A 20,280-nucleotide genomic window follows, 5' to 3' on the forward strand; every position below is an offset into this window, starting at 1 on the left:
GTGGGATCCCCTGTTCTAAGAGAGGTGCCTTCCCCTCAGCAAGATCACAGCGGGGATATATCTTTGCCTCCAGCAGACTCTTGTTCACCATCTTCTGTATCAGAGGACAGTTCATGCAAAGTTACATCAAGCGGAAGAGTGGTGAAACTTCCGGCCCGATACAGGGACTGACTTTAGCTAGAACAGTGACCGGAAGTATGGGCAGAATAATCCCATGGTCACTGTGGACTAGGGTAGTCTACCCCGATGTCCAAGTCAGGATGTAATTTATTTGTTCATGTTTTCTAATCTATCTGTTTTTATAATGTTCAAAAACAAAAATGTTGTTGTATACCCTGTTGGTGTACCTTGTTATTTATTATATGCAAATGTATGCTTTGCCTTTGAAAAAGGGGAAGATGTGATGAGAGCAGGATGTGATGTCACTAGTAGGTGGGCGGGGCTTAGGTCCGGTGTCTGTGTAGCAGTTAGTTTAGTACAATCAACCTGACTAGATGTGTATTGTTATGCTCTGCAATAAAATAGAGTTGTACCATCATTGCTGTGTCCTGCATATGTCCTGCATCTCATGACATCGACTATTTCTTCTTACCTCCCATATAGCAAACCTTCAGCTTAGCGTTCAAGAGTAAGCCAGATCTGGCCTTTGCAGCGCACCCCATAGAACAGTCAGTAAGGTGACGGCTTTAGCGAGGTCACACTATCCGACTTCCATACGTTAGCACACCGAGACTCTCTCTCAAGCACTATCATTTTACTTTACAATATGTAAGTAAACATGGGACCGCTGTGCATTACGCTCTAGTGATGTTACTGCACCATAGTGATGTTCCAATTGAAGCATTGCTAGTGCTAAAATTAAAGTTTTTTTTTACTAGAGTGTCAGTTTAACTGAAACATTATAATAAACTCAGCAAAGAAAGAAAGCAACTAACCTGATTTTTTTTTTTACTATAGTGAGTGATAACTTACAGTTAACCCCTTAACTGCTGAGCCATTCCGACTGTGTGCTGTTTTTAGATGGTGCTTATCTCACTGTATGTCACATATTTATTATTATTTTTTTTAATTCTTTTTCAACAGACCCGGCAGATTCAGACTATTCCATTATGTTATATATATATATCCTGACATGTGAGAACTCTACAACAAAAAGTGCAAACAAAATTGCATCTTTTTATTATTTATTTATTTTACTTTTTTAAATAAAAAAACTATTTCTGTTTTATAGAAAACAATTTCTAAGCTCTTCTAAAAACAAGCAGGGTTTATCGCCATATCAATAAGGCCCCTTGGGTATAAGTATATAACTATAAAGTACATGTAGGGGCTCCCATGAGCCTATACTCATATAAATACAGGTAGCCCTCAGTTTACGCCGGGGTTAGGTTCCAGGAGGAATGGTTGTAAATTGAAACCGTTGTAAATTGAAACCCAGTTTATAATGAAAGTCAATGGGAAGTGAGGGGGTTAGGTTCCAGGCCCCTCTCAAAATTGTCATAAGTAACACCTAATACATTATTTTTAAAGCTTTGAAATGAAGACTTTAAATGCTAAACAACATTGTAAACCTAATAATATAGATTGTATCATCATCAAACTAAGTTTGATGAACAAAAACATTTGCTAACAGCACCTATTTAAATAATTACACAACAGACTGCATCATCATCATCAAACTAAGTTTAACGAACAAAAACTTTTTTTACTTGCATTTTTCTGCAATCAGTTCTCTGCATTGTTAGCATGTTAGATAATATTATATCTGCACCTATTCTATGCATTTCAATCTGCAGTGATTAATAAACAGTTAGGCACCCTCCCCTCAAGCTGCTGGACAGGAAGATAATAGTGGCTGCTAAAACTTGTTGCTCGATAGCTAATGTCTGCTCTGTGTACACAGATCAATTTCAGGCTGTTAAGTTGCATAATTTTGCTGCAAAGCAAGCGGACAGCTCCACCTACTGGCTATTTTAATTAGTGCACTTTGCTTTCCAAAGCTTTTCAATAGCAGTCACATGACTGAAAAAAAGGTTGTTATTCTGAAACGGCGCAAATTGAACCAGCATAAACCAAGGGCCACCTGTACACATTTATTCATGCTAGGTGATAAACTATTATCACAGTGATCAGCTGGCTAAAAAACAATATAAAGGCCTTATTTAAAGGGGGGCTTCTGGGCTTTAAAACAATGGGTCCATTGGGTTATAGCTAGATTGATTGCCTTTTATAAGTGCATAAAGATCTTTATCCTGCAGAAAGTGTGGGTGCTTAAACATTTTTTCTCCAAGTTACCTTCTGTTTCAGAGAACAGGCAATTTCCTTTTAAACTGTGGGTCTTGGTGGTTTCTAGGTTATAAGGAGCTAATATTGAGAGACATAAAAATTTACACCTCCCCCATCCAGCTCCCTTAAAGGGACATAAAAGTAAAAATTATTTAAAGGGACAGGAAAGCCATTTTTTTTCTTTTGTGATTCAGATAGAGCATACAATTTTAAACAGCTTTTCAAATTACTTCTATTATCTAATTTCCTTTGTTCTTTAGGTATGATTTGTAGAAAAGCATCTTCTAGATTGTAAGTTCCCACAGGAATAGGGCCCTCAATTCCTCCTGTATGTGTTTGTAAAAGTTTGTCCTGTCTCTTACAAGTTTTATATCATTGTTTTAGTTAAATTAATTGTACCCATGGACAGCGCTGCAGAATATGTTAGTGCTTCATAAAAAAAGTATAATAATAATAATAAAAATACCTAGATAGGCTCAGGTGCTAGCAGCTGATTGGTGGTGGCACATAAATGCTTATTGTCATTTGCTTACCAATGTAATGCATGGCGAAAAAATTTGGTTCGGATCGATTCGAATTCCGAAAAATTAGAATCAATTCCTTTCGGATTCGTTTCGGATTCGAATAAATTCGTCTGGATTCGGTTTGGAAATTCGGAATTTCAGTAAGTGTTAGGTGGGATGTGCTGTGTATTAGACTAGTATTGTACAGTATATTAGGTGTAACCCATAGCAGAGTGATATAAATTAATATACTGTACAATACTAGTGTAATCCATGGCCATCCGAATCTACCAAATAAATCTGAACTAATTCGTATTTATTCGGTAGATTCGGCACTATTTTAATTCTGAAATTTAAATCGATCCGAATCCCGAATTTTACGAATTCGTCCGAATTTCCGAATCGATCCAAAACAAATCGCACATTTCTAGTTCTGTTTCATATCACTGCTATCTCTGATTCTTTATCTCTGAGTGAACATATTCCAGCTACTCATGTTTCTCTCAGTCAGGCCTGTGGTCTTACAGCCCAGTGAGCACTTAAATGGACAATATACACTAATTTTCATATAACTGTATGTAATTAAAGGTACATGAAACCCAATTTTTTTTCTTTCATGATTTAGAAAGAGCGTGCAATTTTAAACAACTTTCTAATTTACTTATATTATCTAATTTGTTTCATTCTCTTGATATTCTTTGCTGAAAAGCATATCTAGATAGGCTCAGTAGCTGCTGATTGGTAGGTGCACAGAGATGCCTCGTGTGATTGGCTCCCCCATATGCATTGCTATTTCTTCAACAAAGGGTATCTAAAAAATAAAACTAATGAGATAATAGAAGTAAATTTGAATGTTGTTTAAAATTACATTCTCTAACTGAATCATGAAAGAAAAATTTTGGGTTTAGTGTTCCTTTAACACTATTAGAAAGAAGAATGTGCACAGATACTGATCTAAACAGCCAGTATAAAGCATTTTAAAATCTAACTTAGAAGCTCCAAGTTTAACACTGCAGATGAGGTTAGGCTGGGACACCCAGTGAAAGGAGCCGGAAAACCAAATGAGCAGACCCCCCCCCCACTTCCCTGCATATGAAAAGACAAATTAGACAAAGAGCAGCCAGCAGTAGTCTGTAAATGAGTCTATGCATCTGTTGACACATTGGGGTTTAGTTAGGAGTCTGAAAATCAGCACAATGTTCTTAAAAAAATAAGCAAAACTATGCATTGTTACAAAAACACTCTCAGATGGGCTGTATAAATGGATCATCTACAAAACATTTATGCAAAGAAAAATCTACTGTACAATGTCCCTTTAAGTCGGTCGTTAAGAGTTAATAAAAGGCTTTAGCCAGTTTTATTTGTTTTTACATGTTATCAGAACTGCATGCACAAGCAATGTTGTTAACTTACTGGCAGGCGTGCTAATTGCATAGTCTGTAGAGCATGTTTATTTTTTGTGCTGCAGTAAATAGAGAAATTGGGATCATGAACGTGCACAAACTGCTGATCTTATTATTAAATACATTTTCAGTGCTGCTTTGTAGCAGCATATTCACAACAAAGTCTGGGGCTGTAAAGTGCCAACTTAATTCTGTTTCATGTCCCTTTAAATCAAGGATAACAACATTTAAAAACATATGACATATATGCCCCTTTAAGACCACTCTTGGACAAGAATATAGGCAGACTAGATGGGTTTTCTCATTCTTAAAAAGATGTGAAACCCACGTTTTGTTACTTGGTGGTTCAGACAGAAAATACAGTTTTTTAAATAACTTTTACATTTACTTCTATTATTAAATTTGCTTTGTTCTTATGATATTCTTTGTTGAAGAAATATCTAGATAGGTAGTGTGCTCACTTCTGGGGCAGTCCATGACAGGAAACCCTGCTGCCACCTACAGTTGTTCCAAATAGTTATAAAACTGCTGCCATATATTGCTCCAATTACGTGCAGACTCCTACACCGTTCTAGCTGATTTTCTACAAAGGATACAGAGGAAACAAAGTAAAATTTGATAATATAAATAAATTGGAAAGTGTTTTAAAGTTTACACTCGGAGACACAGAAGCAGCGACCATGACTGCAATTGTTTTTCATAGCTTTGAGTACTTAACTTTGCCCCAAAACAAGTAAATGAATTGCACACAATATGCACAAAATAATAAATATTGTATTGTTTGATTTAATCTGTGAAGAACAGGAGACTCAGGTGCAATAATATTTAAACAAATAGATATCAGTGTTTGATCACCACAGACAGACATACTGAGGGGCCTATTTATTAAAGGTCTTGCGGACCTGATCCGACAGTGCGGATCAGGTCTGCAAGACCTCACTGAATGCGGAGAGCAATACGCTCTCCGCATTTAACATTGCACCAGCAGCTCACAAGAGCTTCTGGTCCAACGCCATCCCCTGCTAACTCGCGGCCAATAGGCTGCCAGCAGGGAGGTGTCAGTCAACCCAATCGTACTCGATCGGGTTGATTTCCGGCGATTCCTGTCCGCCTCATCAGAGCAGACGGACAGGGTTATGGAGCAGCGGTCTTGAGACCGCTGCTTCATAACTGCTGTTTCTGGCGAGTCTGAAGACTCTGGGCCCCCAAGTCTCCACTTAATGACAAACTCCTTGCAATTATATAATTGGGACCAGAGGCTAAAAAACAGGTTATCCTGGAAATAAATGTGAGAAGTATGATACAGACACAATGTACTAAAAAATAATACAATGTGCTAACAAATAACACAATGTACTAACAAATACTACAATGTGCTAACAAATAACACAATGTGCTAACAAATAACACAATGTACTAACAAATACTACAATGTGCTAACAAATAATACAATGTGCTAACAAATAACAATGTGCTAACAAATAATACAATGTGCTAACAAATAATACAATGTGCTAACAAATAATACAATGTGCTAACAAATAACAATGTGCTAACAAATAATACAATGTACTAACAAATACTACAATGTGCTAACAAATAATACAATGTACTAACAAATAATACAATGTACTAACAAATACTACAATGTGCTAACAAATAATACAATGTACTAACAAATAATACAATGTACTAACAAATAATACAATGTGCTAACAAATAATACAATGTACTAAAAATAATACAATGTACTAAAAATAATACAATATACTAACAAATAATACAATGTGCTAACAAATAATACAATGTAATAAAAAATAATACAATGTACTAAAAAATAATACAATGTGCTAACAAATAACACAATGTACTAACAAATACTACAATGTGCTAACAAATAACACAATGTGCTAACAAATAACACAATGTACTAACAAATACTACAATGTGCTAACAAATAATACAATATGCTAACAAATAACAATGTGCTAACAAATAATACAATGTGCTAACAAATAACAATGTGCTAACAAATAATACAATGTACTAACAAATAATACAATGTGCTAACAAATAATACAATGTACTAAAAAATAATACAATGTGCTAACAAATAATACAATGTGCTAACGAATAATATAATGTGCTAACAAATAATACAATGTGCTAACAAATAATACAATGTGCTAACAAATAATACAATGTGCTAACAAATAACACAATGTACTAAAAAATAATACGTGCTAACAAATAATACAATGTGCTAACAAATAACACAATGGGCTCCATGTACTAAAGCGTCAATTTTCTCGCCGACAACGTGTCTGCTCGACTCACCTGAACTCGCAGCTAGCGAGATGTTGCCCACCCGCCATATGTACAAAAAACTATCCCAAAAAAATGCGCGTCTAATCCGCATCGAGCACTGGCGAATGATTCATACATATGACGCCTCGCTATTTGAGAATGTACTATTATTCGCTTACAACTTGTCAGTCATGTTTGTCCCACGTGACTGTAAGGTGTCAGAAACGTCAGATTTGTTGCGGGAACATATTGCAGCACTATATAAAGTATATAAATAAAGTTTATAAAAAGGGCTAAAAAGAAATAACAATATGATGATGTTTCACAAAAATTTTATTTGAACAAAAAATAACACATAACTACCGAACACAATTTGCATACAAGTAAATAATTTTTTGATAAAGATCAATCATCAAAATATTGGTTAGAAACCATATCCCTTGTGGCCATGCCACGTCTATTTGTGTTTTCTCTGCAAATTTCTTCGGGAAAATCATTAAAAGGCATGGCAATATCGTCAACAATGGGGCATCCTCCTTTTGTGGCAATATTATGCAAAACACAGCAAACTAATATGATTCTTGCTACTTTTTCAGAAGAATACTGCATTGCACCGCCAGATCTGTCCAAACATCGGAACCTCATTTTCAACAATCCATAAGTCCTTTCAATGACACCCCTTGTGCTCTTGTGTGCTTCATTAAAACAAATATGTTTCCTGAGTTGGGGGTTATTATAGCGTGTCAGAAGCCATTCATAACAAGGATAACTGGCATCCCCTGTAATAAAAAAAAATAAAATTATTAAAGTAAGTCAATTTTCAATTTTCGTTCAAAGAAAAAAGAATTTTTATTAGTTATCGAGGCTAGCGTCAAATTAGTATAAATTTATAGTAAAAACTTTACAATTTACTTGTATTATGTATTTTTAAGAATTATTTATATATCCTTTGTTGAAGAAATAGCAATGCACATGTGTGAGCCAATCAGTCAAGGCCTCTAGGTGCAGCAACCAATCGGCAGCTAATGAGCATATATCGAGATATGCTTTTCAGCAAGTGATATCAAAAGAATAAAGCTAATTCGATAATAGAAGTAAATTAGAAAGTTGTTTAAAATGACATGCTCTTTCTAAATCATGAAAAAAAGGGTTTATAGTTCCTTTTAAGCTTACCTAATAACCATCCCTCTGGCATCTCTCCATTCTCGAATTTTTGATACAGTCCGGTCTGCCGAAGGATATAAGCATCATGGCAGGAGCCAGGGTAATTTGATCTCACACTTATTATTCTCATTTTCGGGTCACACACCATCTGTACATTCAAGGAATGGCATGACTTTCTGTTGTGGTAAATCTCCTCCCGTAAACGGGGCGGTCGAACTGCAATATGGGTACAGTCTATTGCCCCAAGAACATTTGGCATTCCAGCCACACTGTAGAATTGCGACTTTATCGATTGCCACTCTTCTGTGGTAGATGGTAGACAAACATATTCGGGGAATATATGCATGAGTGCATCGATAACTTTGGATAGATGACGAGAAAAGGCAGACTGACTGAAACCAATGATGATGCTGGACACTGCCTGAAATGATCCGGTGGCAAAAAAGTGCAAGGCAGCAAGAAACTTGAGGATTCCGGGAATTGCCCTTGAACAAGCCGTCACAGGCTCTAGAAAATGTGCTATTTGAGCATATAAAGTCAATATTGAATGTCGATCCTGACGGAACCTTTGAATAACCTCTCTATCGGAAAGGGCATCTAAAGGAACCCGAGGAAGGAATACCCGCTGTAATCTCCTTCTTCTAACTGGATTTGGGGCATCAGGTTGACGAATTTGCCTTCTACCCCTGATTTGCATCAGACGAATAATATAAAGTTGAAGAAGTGTCTCCATGGCTAGCAGGATCAAAAGTGAGTAACGATTCAATTGTACCCCTCTTTTAAATCAGTTGTAGGCGTTTATCTTATAGACCCGATTGTTTATTATGGTGCTCGCCACCTATTAGCTGGCGAGGGATTTTTCACGAGGTAGGGGCGGAGAAATTCACGAGCGTATAAATAGATAGTTTAGTAATTACTGTTTTGTGTGAGATTTATGTCGAGCGAGTATTTTCGAGCTACAAAAAAGACTGGAATTCAAGAGTTGCGGACAAGTTCGCTCGACATATGTTAATGTAAGGTTTTCAATGGATTCGTGGCATAGTACATACGGTTATTGATCCGCACGCAGAAATTTAGACGGAAATAGTCACGAAGACCTCGCAGACAGCTTAGTACATGGAGCCCAATGTACTAAAATAGTACTATGTGCTAACAAATAATACAATGTACTAACAAATAATACAATGTGCTAACAAATAACACAATGTGCTAAAAATAATACTATGTACTAACAAATAATACAATGTACTAACAAATAATACAATGTGCTAACAAATAATACAATGTGCTAACAAATAATACAATGTGCTAACAAATAACACAAAGTACTAAAAAATAATACAATGTGCTAACAAATAATACAATGTGCTAACAAATAACACAATGTACTAAAAAATAATACAATGTGCTAACAAATAATACAATGTGCTAACAAATAATACAATGTGCTAACAAATAACACAATGTACTAAAAAATAATACAATGTGCTAACAAATAATACAATGTGCTAACAAATAATACAATGTGCTAACAAATAACACAATGTACTAAAAATAATACTATGTGCTAAAAAATAATACTATGTGCTAACAAATAATACAATGTGCTAACAAATAATACAATGTGGTAACAAATAATACAATGTACTAACAAATAATACAATGTGCTAACAAATAATACAATGTACTAACAAATAATACAATGTGCTAACAAATAATACAATGTACTAACAAATAATACAATGTAATAACAAATAAGAATTGTTAAATATGTTTACTCGCATTCCATTTGTGTATACGCATATGAAAGTCTCCCGTTAAGGGTTACATCAAATTTTATTCATGCAAATGATACAGCTGGAATAATTTCTAAAATATAAAATAACACAGACATGGTAAGAGCCAGAATATTGCAGTGGGAAAAATCAAATACGTTTTGCATAAAAATGTCTAACAAGAAGGCAAAAAAAATTAATAACTGGATGAGACAGAAGGTGAAAACATTGTTATCGCCTCGACTGAGGTGCAGAGAGGCATTCTCATCTTCCGGCACATCCTGGCTTCATTATGGGTAATTTATTCTGTATTAGATCACAACAACTCTTTATAAGGTGTTTATTGTTTTCCACAGAGACACACTCACATATATTTATTTCTTGTCTTTTTAAAAAAAAAAAAAAAAAAAAAGATTAAATTATTCATCAGCGGAACTGAGCAAAGTTTAGTTTTCAGGTTAAAAATCAAATCATGTTTGCAAAGTCTCGGACGGGAAAGTACGAGTTTCACTGTAGTGAGAATTATTGTTATTACTTTTTGTTATTGACATCTCTGGAGTAGACATCTAGGGACTTATTTATGGAGAGTGTTTAGATTTTATTTTTTAAAAGGAAAGAAAATAGCATAGAGATACAGAGCATTGATTGGTAACGTCACCTCCCATATACTCTTTGAAACTCCCAGACTGTGCCTCATCCTGACAAACTGGTACCTGAGGTAATTACCACTAGACATGTGCATGGCGAAAAAATTCGGTTCGGATCGATTCGGAATTTTTCGAAGTTCGGTTCGGATCGATTTGAATTCGGAAAATTTCGAATCGATTTGTTTCGGATTCATTCGGATTCAAAGAAATTCGGCTGGATTTGGTTCGGAAATTCGGCAATTCGGTAAGTGTTAGGTGGGATTAGACTAGTATTATACTGTATATTAGGTGATAACCTAACATACTGTACAGTATAATACTAGTGTAATCCCAATGGCTATCCGAATTTACGAATCGATTCAATTCGGTTCGATTCGGAAAATTTGGCAACATTTTAATTCGGAAATTCGGTTTGATCCGAATCGCCGAATTTGCCGAATTTCCGAATCGAACCGAATCGCACATGTCTAATTAACACCCAAAACTGCTTGTTCTTGAATTCCCGGAAGATCAACTGCTTTAGCAGTAAGATCTTGCAAAAGGAATAGCACGGGAAGCCGCTGCCACCATAAAGCCCACTACCTCCATGCACTGAGCAACCGAAGGATATGACAGAACCTGTACCTTGGCACAAGCCCTCTGTAACTTTGTTCTGCATCATTCTGTGGGAGATAGATGAATGGCTACAGAATCAATGAACACACCTAGAAAGGAAACTTTTGTCTGAAGAGTCAAGGAGCTACAAACTGGAAAAGCTTGTCTAGATAATTCCGCATGAGAACATTGGAAATTATCTCTGTCCAAGTAGAAATCCTTTATATTGTATTCAAAAACTGATTCTCTTGGACCAAGCCAAAAAAAAGGTTGAAATTTCCAACCTTCTTTGGAACTATGAATATATTTGAATAAAAACCTTGAGTTCTTTTTGATTGTAGAACTGGCATAATTATCTTCCATATCTTCCAGGTCTTGAAAACATTGTGGTATCCCTGTTTAAACCCCAAGGCTCTTAAATAGACTCATTTGAGTTTGTGACTGGGAACTACTTTTTAAATTTTGTGGAAGGGACAAGCCGAACTCCAGCTTTATTCTATTGCTTTGAAATAACCTTTGAAATTGCTTTTTGGACCAGTATTTGAGTAATAAGTCAAGTTATTAAACAGACTTCCCTTCCAAAGATCCAGGCGCCTGCACACCCAAGGTCAGTAAAACCTTGCATAGCAACAAATGTAAAGCTTCATTCTAAAGATAAAGGAAAGCGTCTCTGATTTCAAATCCATGGCAGGATCCTGGGCAATCAGATAAAATCTCTCCTTCCTATGAGATATCTGAATCTTCTAGGTCAAAATTCTTAGGAAAACATAGAGATGTACAGCTCTTACAAGATGTCCAAAATAGATGCAAGGTCAGGCAGTATTACTCTCTGCAAGCAAATGTTTTATTTGCCTGCAGGAGACATATACTCTAATACTTCAGTAATTGTAGAATGAAAGTAACTCTTTAATCGTGGAAAAAAAATACAGCGGACCTCTCAAAGCTGCAGCAATGGGAGGATGAATATTGACCATACCCTGATATGACATTAGTTTGTCTTGTAGTAGAAAATAGACATGTGCGATTTGTTTCGTATCGATTCGGAAATTCGGAAAATTCGAAAAATTCAGAGATTCGTATTGATTCGAATTTCCGAATTAAAATACTGCCGAATCTACCGAATAAATCTGAATAGAATCGAATACATCGATTTGGATGTATTCGGTAGATTCGGATGGCCGTGTATTACACTAGTATTGTACAGTATATTAGGTTTTATCACTCTACTATGGGTTAAACCTAATATACAGTACATAATACTAGTGTAATACACAGCACATCCCACCTAACACTTACCGAAATTCCAAATTTCCGCATCGATTCGAATCGAATCAAACCGAACAGAATCAAAACAATTTTTTTCCGAATCTGAAAGAATCCGAATGAATCCTAAACGAATTAATTCCAATTTTTTCCGAATTTGAATAGATCCGAACCGAAATTCGAATCGATCCGAACCGAAACGAATTTTTCGAAGCTGCACAAGTCTAGTAGAAAAATGATACACATAGGACACGCATAATTGTCCTGGGGAACAAACTAAATCTTGTATGCAAGGAACACACCTAGCAGAAATTGGTAGAGGATCTGTAGATCTCCCCTCTAAGGTCATATTGCAGAGATGTTGTAGGGACTGTTAAAGCTTGCTCCAGTAAAGAAAGTGAGACCTAAAGTCACACTAAGAAATGAGCATGGACAGAGACAAGATGTAAACACACACAAAGAACAGACAGGAAATAGTTACCCCAGACAGAGCATAGCATTTTATAAAAGATTCCATTTTACTTGCATTATCAAATTTGTTTGTTCCCATGATATTCTGTGTTAAAGAGATACCTAGGTAGGCGTCTGGAGGAAATAGTGCTGCCCTCTACTGCTCTTGCAAATGGATAACATTCTTGCAAAACTGCTGCCATATATTGCTTCTGAAATGAGCCGGCTACTAAGCTTACTTGCCTGCTTTTCAACAATAGATACCAAGAGAATAAAGAAAAAATGATAATAGAAGTAAATTAGAAAGTTGCTTAAAATGTAGTTAGCTTAGAACCAATGCTTTTAGTTTGAATCTGGATGGTAGAATGTGTTATTTTGGAAACGTTAAACAGTTTTCAGCTGTTTCAGGCATCAATATAAGGCAGAACAGAGCTTCCATATCCAAGCACTGGGTGAAGTCTGAGCAGTGCTAATTTCAAGTGTCACTCCAGATGACTTCTGGACCCGCAGAGCTGTGTTTGTGCTCCAGTAATCTGGATGCTTCTGCAGCACAAATGAAAATTAGAAGAAGAATATGCATATCATGTTACTGGGAAGCGCAACACAAAAGTGCACTGGTGTGTGAGACTCGGAGCTGGAATCTCTACCTTATTTAGAGCAAAGCCCTCATTTCTCTAGTTGTAGCTATTGATACAAGTCAATTTATCAAACACAGAATTATATAAGCAAAAAAAAAGTATATATATATGATTTACTGATGATCATAGAAAATAAATCACATTCTAGATTATCATTAAGGGCTCAATTTATTAAAAGGCATGCGGACAGCAAGTTCTCAACTTAAGAAGCTGTACGCACGCCTTTGCTGCATACGGGCAGCAGGTCTGCTTGCCCGTATGATTCATTACATACTCTGAGGAGTGTGAGAGAAGGGACCAATCGCGCAAGAGAAGGGGCTATCAATCACAGAGAGCGAGCTAATGACCGCTGCTTCGTACATGGTGCCCAAAGGTTGGGTGTATTAGGAAGAAGTTCATTTCTTAGGATTCAGTTTTAACTCGGGATGTATATTCGGAGTATTTGGGATAATCTAAATGCCAAAGATGGCGGCTGCAAGCTGCAGTTGGCAATTGTCAGAGCTCAATTTCATTTTGTGAAGGTGCAACACACTTAGATCTGGATTTACACAGATCTTAGTGGGTTGCACTTTAACACGAATAAATCTAGCTCCGATAATTGCTGAATGCGGCTTGCCGTCGCCATCTTTGGCATTCAGATCAGCCCAAATATTCAGAATGTACATCCCTAGTTTTAAGTTGCAAGAATCATTGTTTCCTGAATTAGATAGAGAGTAAATAAAAAAAATAATAATAAAAAAAATCTTCCAATTTACTTCAGTAATCTAATTAACTTTGTTATCTTGGGATCCTTCATAGAAATGCAGGTACCGCAAGAAAAGACTGGGGATGACTACTTGGAAAAAAAACATAGCTTATAATTACACTACATATTTTTTCTCTGGCATCTTATAAAAAGGTTACATATTTATTTATTCTCATGCCTGTATATAGCTGGTACTGTTCACAAGTCTTCAGAAATGTCAAGAACAGAGTTGATTAAAGGGATATGATTCAGACAGAGCACACCTTTGTAAACAATTTTCAAATATACTTCTATTATCAATCTTGCTTCATTCTCTTGATATCTTTTCTTGAAGGAGAATAAATGCGCTACTGAGAGCTAGCTGAATACATCAGTAAATTAATGACAAAAGACATACGTTTGCAGCAACCAAACAGCAGCTAGCTCCCAGCTCATGAGTCTTCATGGGTATGCTTTTCAAAAAAGGATTTTGTAAAAACAAAGCACATTAGATAAAATATATTGATAATAGAAAATTTGATAGTAGAAGTAAATTTGAAAGTTGTTTAAAATTGTATGTTCTTTCTGAATCATGAAAGAAAACATTTTGGGTTTCATATCGCTTTAATCACTGAAGCAAAACATTCTCTAATTGTCTGGTAATTTTCTAATTATCTTTTTAAAAGGGACAGTAACATTAAAATGAATATTTCATGATTTAGATAGGGCATGCGATTTTAAACAACTTTACATATTACTTCTATTATCAAATTTGCTTTGTTCTATTTGCATCCTTTGTTGAAGCATAAACCTTAGTAGGCTTAAAGGACCTCAGGAGTGTGCACGTGTCTATAGAACTCTATTTGCAACTTTGTATAACATTGTTCTATCTGAACCAAGAAAGTTTAATTTTGACTTTACTGTCAATTTAATAAATTCATAGTAGTAGATTTAGTAACACAGTGGATGAAACTGAAGGAAGACAAGTCCAAGGTCAACCTTTACAAGTTCCCTTTGATACCTGTAAAAGTGAAGCGAGCAGACAGTAATAATGTCAATATTGTTAAAGGGACAGTCAACACCAGAATTTTAGTTGTTTTAAAAGATAGATAATCCCTTAATTACCAATTCCCCAGTTTTGCATAACCAACACAGTTATAATCATACACGTTTTACCTCTGTAATTACCTTGTATCTAAGCCTTAGCAGACTGCCCCCTTATTTCAGTTCTTTTGACAGACTTGCATTTTAGCCAATCAGAGCTGTCTCCATGGTAAATTCACATGCATGAGCGCAATGTTATCTATATGAAACACGTGAACTAATGGCCTCTAGTGGTGACAAACTATCAAAATGCATTTAGATTAGAGGCGGCCTTCAAGGGCTAAGAAATTATCATATGAACCTCCTAGGTTTAGCTTTCAACTAAGAATACCAAGAGAACAAAGCAAAATTGGTGATAAAAGTAAATTGGAACGTTGTTTAAAATTACATGGCCTATTTGAAACATGAAAGTTTTTTTTTCCCCCTTGTTTATAACTTTTAGACATTTTTTTAACCTTAACTATTAACATCTAAACTTTACTTAAAGGGATAGAAAAGTCACAATAAAACTTGCATGAGTCAGATAGAACATGTAATTTTAAGACACTTTTAAATTCACTTCTATTTTCAAATGTGCTTCGTTCTCTTAGTATCCCTTGTTGACAAAGAATATTCACAAATCATACACCAGTGGGAGCTGCTGCTAATTGGTGCCTGCACACATTTGTCTCTTGTGATTTGGCACACCAAATGTGCACTTTTGCACTTACTCAGTTTATAGGTATATAAATCAAGAAGCTTTCAATTTGACTTTAGTGGTCCTTAAAATCAAAACCTACTAAAAAATGTAAAACTAGAATAACTTTACCAACATCCTCTTTGGCCTGATTTATACCTATACCAAACCTCTAACCATAAGCATGTAGTGTTTGCCCAAGAAGAGTTTGCCAGCCATGTGGAATTATGAATTAGCTGGGTGGGGAAGTGTAATACTTTGCAATATTATAATATTTGTTGTACATATAAATGCCACATAAGCTATCCAAAGCACACAATTTAATTTAAATTTATTTAATGATAATTTGTGAAACACACAGTAGGAAAAAAATATAAAAATATATAAAAATATATAAACTATTTTTTGCTTAAAGGGACATGGAACCCTATATTTTCTTTCATGATTCAGATACAGAATACACTTTTAATCAACTTTTCAATTTAATTTTATTATCTTATTTGCTTCAATTTCTTGCTATCCTTTGTTAAAGCAGCAATAGTGCACTACTGGGAGCTAACTAAATGCATTGGGTGAGCCAATAACATGAGGTATATATATGCAGCCACCAATCAGCAGCTCCTGAGTCTACCTAGGTATCCTTTTTTAACATAGGATAACAAGAGAACAAAAAAAAATGAAATAATCAAAGTAAATTGGAAAGTTGTTTAAAATCACATACTCTGAATCACGACAGAGAGAGTTGGTGCCCATTAAATAGATCATTGGGGACAGCTACATGACAATTTCAGACTCCTGCTTAAATACAGACTCCCTACATCTCATTTATGTAAAGGTACGAGCTCTATCTTCTGCATATTATTTGACTTGGGCACAGACAAATCATTTGTTTCGGAAAACCATAAAAGGATTTTTATTTTTTTATTTTTCATTTTGTGCAAGATTGGTTAAGTGGGTTGTTTATTTCAGCAAAAGTTTGAAAACATTATTAGTATGTTCACCCCTAGACGCCGTTAGGACTTTCCATGCCATCCTAAAAGCGATGGGCTTTCAAAGCTTTAGGACGGCATGGAACGTCTTAACTTTTGTGGCCTCCTGCTCCCCCCTCCTTGTAAAAACTCCAGTGGATCAGACTGGAGGAAGTGCCAAGCAACGCAGGCAGTCCCCTAGGAGCCAATCAGCGACATTTAGAGTCACGTGACCACAGTGACAATCATGTGACATCCTGTCTGTGCTTTTGTTTATGTTACGATCGTGGACAGTTGCCCTGATCAAGAAATGGTTAATATAAATTCATCAATGCATTAATTCCTATGAAGAACAACTCCAGGATAGCAGAGGTACAGCTGGAGAGCATCTTAAACCTAAGGAAAGTTACAATAGTAGTAGTGATTCTCTTACAAGCCATCAGCAGCATAAAAAAATACTTTTTTTTTTAATATTTTTTTTTTTTTTTAAAGGAGTCAGAAAAATAATGAAGCTTATATATTATTGGATCACTTTTAACCTCATACATTAATTTTTGTGCCATGTGCAATTGTTTGTTCCCTTGTCTGCTTAAGGAAAAACTCATTTTCGGTTTTAATAAAATGCAAAGACTACAGCAACATTAGTGATATTTGTGTTTGTATGAATCCAAACGCACATGTCTTTTATCTATTGTAGCTGACCATGTCAGACACCTGTTTAAATACATCCTGTAGCAGAGATGTGCACTCACCGAAGACCTAAATAAATACATACATCCTGCAGCAGAGATGTGCACTCATCGGGCACCTAAGTAAATACATACATCCGGTAGCAGAGATGTGCACTCATCGGGCACCTAAATAATTACATACATCCTGCAGCAGAGATGTGCACTCATCAGGCACCTAAATAATTACATACATCCTGCAGCGGAGATGTGCACTCACCGGGCACCTAAATAAATACATACATACATCCTGCAGCAGAGATGTGCACTCATCGGGCACCTAAATAATTACATACATCCTGCAGCGGAGATGTGCACTTACCGGGCACCTAAATAAATACATACATACATCCTGCAGCAGAGATGTGCACTCATCGGGCACCTAAATAATTACATACATCCTGCAGCGGAGATGTGCACTCACCGGGCACCTAAATAAATACATACATACATCCTGCAGCAGAGATGTGCACTCATCGGGCACCTAAATAATTACATACATCCTGCAGCAGAGAAGTGCACTCACCGAAGACCTAAATAAATACATACATCCTGCAGCAGAGATATGCACTCATCGGGCACCTAAATAATTACATACATCCTGCAGCAGAGATGTGCACTCACCGGTGGACCTAAATAAATACATACATACTGCAGCAGAGATGTGCACTCATCGGGCACCTAAATAATTACATACATCCTGCAGCAGAGATGTGCACTCACCGGTGGACCTAAATAAATACATACATCCTGCAGCAGAGAGGTGCACTCACCGGGCACCAAAATAAATACATACATCCTGCAGCAGAGAGGTGCACTCACCGGGCACCAAAATAAATACATACATCCTGCAGTAGAAGTGCGCACTCACCGGGCACCTAAATAAATACATACATCCTGCAGCAGAGAGGTGCACTCACCGGGCACCAAAATAAATACATACATCCTGCAGTAGAAGTGCGCACTCACCGGGCACCTAAATAAATACATACATCCTGCAGCAGAGATGTGCACTCACCGGGCACCAAAATAAATACATACATCCTGCAGTAGAGGTGCGCACTCACCGGGCACCTAAATAAATACATACATCCTGCAGCAGAGATGTGCACTCACCGGGCACCTAAATAAATAGATACATCCTGCAGCAGAGATGTACACTCATCGGGCACCTAAATAAATACATATATCCGGTAGCAGAGATGTGCACTCACCGGGCACCTAAATAAATACATACATCCTGCAGCAGAGATGTACACTCATCGGGCACCTAAATAAATACATACATCCTGCAGCAGAGATGTGCACTCACCGGGCACCTAGATAAATACATACATCCTGCAGCAGAGATGTGCACTCACCGAGCACCTAAATAAATACATACATCTTGCAGCAGAGATGTGCACTCACCGGGCACCTAAATAAATACATACATCCTGCAGCAGAGATGTGCACTCACCGGGCACCTAAATAAATACATACATACATCCTGCAGCAGAGATGTGCACTCACCAGGCATCTAAATAAATACATACATCCTGCAGCAGAGATGTGCACTCACCGGGCACCTAAATAAATACATACATCCTGCAGCAGAGATGTGCACTCACCGGGCACCTAAATAAATACATACATACATCCTGCAGCAGAGATGTGAACTCACCAGGCATCTTGCATGAGTCAGATAGAACATGTAATTTTAAGACACTTTTAAATTCACTTCTATTTTCAAATGTGCTTCGTTCTCTTAGTATCCCTTGTTGACAAAGAATATTCACAAATCATACACCAGTGGGAGCTGCTGCTAATTGGTGCCTGCACACATTTGTCTCTTGTGATTTGGCACACCAAATGTGCACTTTTGCACTTACTCAGTTTATAGGTATATAAATCAAGAAGCTTTCAATTTGACTTTAGTGGTCCTTAAAATCAAAACCTACTAAAAAATGTAAAACTAGAATAACTTTACCAACATCCTCTTTGGCCTGATTTATACCTATACCAAACCTCTAACCATAAGCATGTAGTGTTTGCCCAAGAAGAGTTTGCCAGCCATGTGGAATTATGAATTAGCTGGGTGGGGAAGTGTAATACTTTGCAATATTATAATATTTGTTGTACATATAAATGCCACATAAGCTATCCAAAGCACACAATTTAATTTAAATTTATTTAATGATAATTTGTGAAACACACAGTAGGAAAAAAATATAAAAATATATAAAAATATATAAACTATTTTTTGCTTAAAGGGACATGGAACCCTATATTTTCTTTCATGATTCAGATACAGAATACACTTTTAATCAACTTTTCAATTTAATTTTATTATCTTATTTGCTTCAATTTCTTGCTATCCTTTGTTAAAGCAGCAATAGTGCACTACTGGGAGCTAACTAAATGCATTGGGTGAGCCAATAACATGAGGTATATATATGCAGCCACCAATCAGCAGCTCCTGAGTCTACCTAGGTATCCTTTTTTAACATAGGATAACAAGAGAACAAAAAAAAATGAAATAATCAAAGTAAATTGGAAAGTTGTTTAAAATCACATACTCTGAATCACGACAGAGAGAGTTGGTGCCCATTAAATAGATCATTGGGGACAGCTACATGACAATTTCAGACTCCTGCTTAAATACAGACTCCCTACATCTCATTTATGTAAAGGTACGAGCTCTATCTTCTGCATATTATTTGACTTGGGCACAGACAAATCATTTGTTTCGGAAAACCATAAAAGGATTTTTATTTTTTTATTTTTCATTTTGTGCAAGATTGGTTAAGTGGGTTGTTTATTTCAGCAAAAGTTTGAAAACATTATTAGTATGTTCACCCCTAGACGCCGTTAGGACTTTCCATGCCATCCTAAAAGCGATGGGCTTTCAAAGCTTTAGGACGGCATGGAACGTCTTAACTTTTGTGGCCTCCTGCTCCCCCCTCCTTGTAAAAACTCCAGTGGATCAGACTGGAGGAAGTGCCAAGCAACGCAGGCAGTCCCCTAGGAGCCAATCAGCGACATTTAGAGTCACGTGACCACAGTGACAA

General features: G+C 36.4%; 1 long non-coding RNA gene across 1 annotated transcript in view; it reads right to left on the reverse strand.

Moving 5' to 3' along the window:
* Positions 1 to 7,205: 7,205 nt before the first annotated feature.
* LOC128642600 (uncharacterized) overlaps positions 7,206 to 20,280 on the reverse strand; it is a 53,673-nt gene continuing 40,598 nt past the window's right edge. Inside the window, exon 3 of the long non-coding RNA XR_008399691.1 lies at positions 7,206 to 7,278. This is a non-coding gene — a long non-coding RNA (uncharacterized LOC128642600). The remainder of the gene's footprint in view (positions 7,279 to 20,280) is intronic.

Source organism: Bombina bombina, chromosome 12, assembly GCF_027579735.1.
Source record: "Bombina bombina isolate aBomBom1 chromosome 12, aBomBom1.pri, whole genome shotgun sequence".
Lineage (NCBI taxonomy): Eukaryota > Metazoa > Chordata > Amphibia > Anura > Bombinatoridae > Bombina > Bombina bombina.